Below are 2,527 nucleotides of genomic sequence, written 5' to 3' on the forward strand. Positions count from 1 at the left end.
TTGATTTGGTTCCTCTACCTTTCCCTCTTCATGATCTAACATCTACAGGTGGGGTCACGTTCATTAGAGCTCTGTGAGAACAGTGAATATAATATTCATAGGGCTGGAACATGAGAACAGTTATTACATGTGTGGATCTTAAAAAGAGACAGACTTCTGCTACATTTAAGTCTTATTGAACAGAAAACAAGAATAAAAGTGATATTATACATCACTGTTCAATGTCTACAAAAACACAAGAGACAGACATTGTCCCATGTCCCTGAATTCATTTCCAACATTTCCCTCTGAAATGTAGTGGAGTAGAAGTATAAATATACCATGAAAAGGAAATACTCAAGTAAAGTACAATAACCTAAACTTAACTGAGCAGAGGCTTGACTGCATTGTCTTCAAAGTTATCATTATTTAATAAGAGATGATATCTTTTTTTACAATGAAAGAATACATAGCAGAGCTCTGCAACACACAGCGCTGTGAGCTTTTGCTCCTGAACTAAGAAGCACACGGTATGACATCAGATACTTGTGCAAGTCGTCCCTGTGCCACACCTCTCACTCTGACAACACCTGCCTGCTGACATTTTGTGTCCTCCTTTGTTGTTGTTTTTTATTCAACAATTGCACATGTACAATTTCACAATGTCAGTAAGAAACGACAAAAATACAGACATTTAAACTAACATGCCAGGGGGGCAACCACAGAGAATAAAAGATATAGACAGAAATAAAAGCATAAAAATAGAAAAATAGAAAAAAACGTAAATAAATAATATAAAGAGAAAAAGAGGACACTAAGGCACAAACTCTGATTGTGTAATTACAAACATATATTGTGTCCTCCTTTGTTGTTTGGACGTGGCAGACACACAAACATTCTCTCGCTGTGACCTGACAGTCAGTCGGCCTATTTGATTCCTAACACACACACACACACACACACACACACACACACAGCTTATTATTTTACCCAATGGAAATCTAAAATAAGAAGATATATAATGGGGTTTGGGGTTATTAATTGTTTTATAAACCCAGAAATGAAACTCTTCAGATAACACTTGTTCTCTGGAACAGGCAGAAGCAGTGAGTCACAATGAACACCCAGAATGCAACTTGATTACCTCTGTTTAATGTCCCTCTGTCAAACCCCCCTGGTTCTATTTCTGGCAGTTTATGAGGCCTTCATGGTCGTTGTGTTTTTCAGCACTCAGTAACAGTCAGAGCGCCTCTGCTGGGCAGAAACAGCACATCACTCTGTACCATTTCTGGTAAATCACGTGATGAGGCCGTTAGGTTTCGTTTCTGTGTTTGGTGTTTGACACAGAGTTCTGCCATGATTTGCATATTGTGGCATACATGATCGTTATCTCACTGTGGTCCCTGACAGGCCGTCGAAGCTTCTTGTCCTCCTCGTTTTGCTGCATTCCTCTGGAGTCGAAGAAGATACTTTCTGCGGAAATATAATAAAAAATGAGCATCAGTTAAACTTGAATGATGTTAGACTGAAAAGCCATAAATAAAGAGTGTCCTGCTGGTTTTAAATCTACAATACATTCACCATATAAAGGAAAATAACCTACATGTTGAATATAGTGAATGGGAATTAGTTACACTGACTTAAACAGACAAGTTGCATGAAAACAGAACACAACACTCTAGTCTTATCTCTGTATGCGAGGGGCATGACCTTGATGTGTTGAACAAAGATTATATGTGTACCGTAACGCTATGAATGCTGGTCCGTTTAAGACTGTTGATCGTTTCTCTTGTCCTCATCTGACCTCTGTTCAGAGAACAGTGAATATAATATTCATAATAAATAATAAAAGTGATATTATACATCACTGTTCACTGTCTACTAAAACACAAGAGACAGAAATTGTCCCTGAGTTCATGTCGTTATCTCAGCATCATAAATCAGGTTATATGCATGCTAGATGATAAACATTATTATTAGTATCATACCTGTGTGCTGTGCTGGTTTTAAAAGGTTTAGTCACAAAAAACATGTCGTGCCAATAAGCATAAGCATATCTGCTGAATCACAGAAAGACACAGACATTTGGAGTTTTGGGCACTTTATTGAAAAGCAAAACAAAAGTAGAAAAGGAATGAAATAGAGCCGCTTCATTAACATCCATTCTAAAGCCAACACCCTTCCTCCTCCCAAAATACTATCAGGAAACATATTGAAGAAGATTTCTATCAGCTGAGAAGCTTCAAACATCTCACAGCTTTTAGAAAATAGAAGCCTTCATTTCCATAAAATAATGTTTCAAATCAGATCAAAACATGTTGTGAAACAATAAACATCCTCTTGATTATTTAAGATAAAACACAGACACATAAATTATTCTTTACTTTGACCTGCTGCTAAAAGAAAAAGGAAATATACAAACAAACCATTTACACAACTGGAAAATAAATGTACTGATGTCTATATGTGTGTGTGTGTGTGTGTGTGTGTGTGTGTGTGTGTGTATCGGGGCGGGCTACATGATTCATCCTGCTGAGAGTGGGGGGGG

General features: G+C 37.4%; 1 long non-coding RNA gene across 1 annotated transcript; it reads right to left on the reverse strand.

Annotated features, from left to right (window-relative positions):
• Window positions 1–386: 386 nt before the first annotated feature.
• LOC142965390 (uncharacterized) lies at window positions 387–2,452 on the reverse strand. The gene is made up of 2 exons (XR_012957654.1): window positions 1,722–2,452; window positions 387–1,452 (listed from the first exon to the last, which is right to left on the reverse strand). It is a non-coding gene; the product is annotated as an uncharacterized LOC142965390 (long non-coding RNA).
• Window positions 2,453–2,527: the final 75 nt, after the last annotated feature.

The sequence above is a fragment of the Anarhichas minor genome, unplaced genomic scaffold (genome assembly GCF_050575085.1).
Source record: "Anarhichas minor isolate MPS153535 unplaced genomic scaffold, ASM5057508v1 ptg000033l, whole genome shotgun sequence".
NCBI classification, from domain to species: domain Eukaryota; kingdom Metazoa; phylum Chordata; class Actinopteri; order Perciformes; family Anarhichadidae; genus Anarhichas; species Anarhichas minor.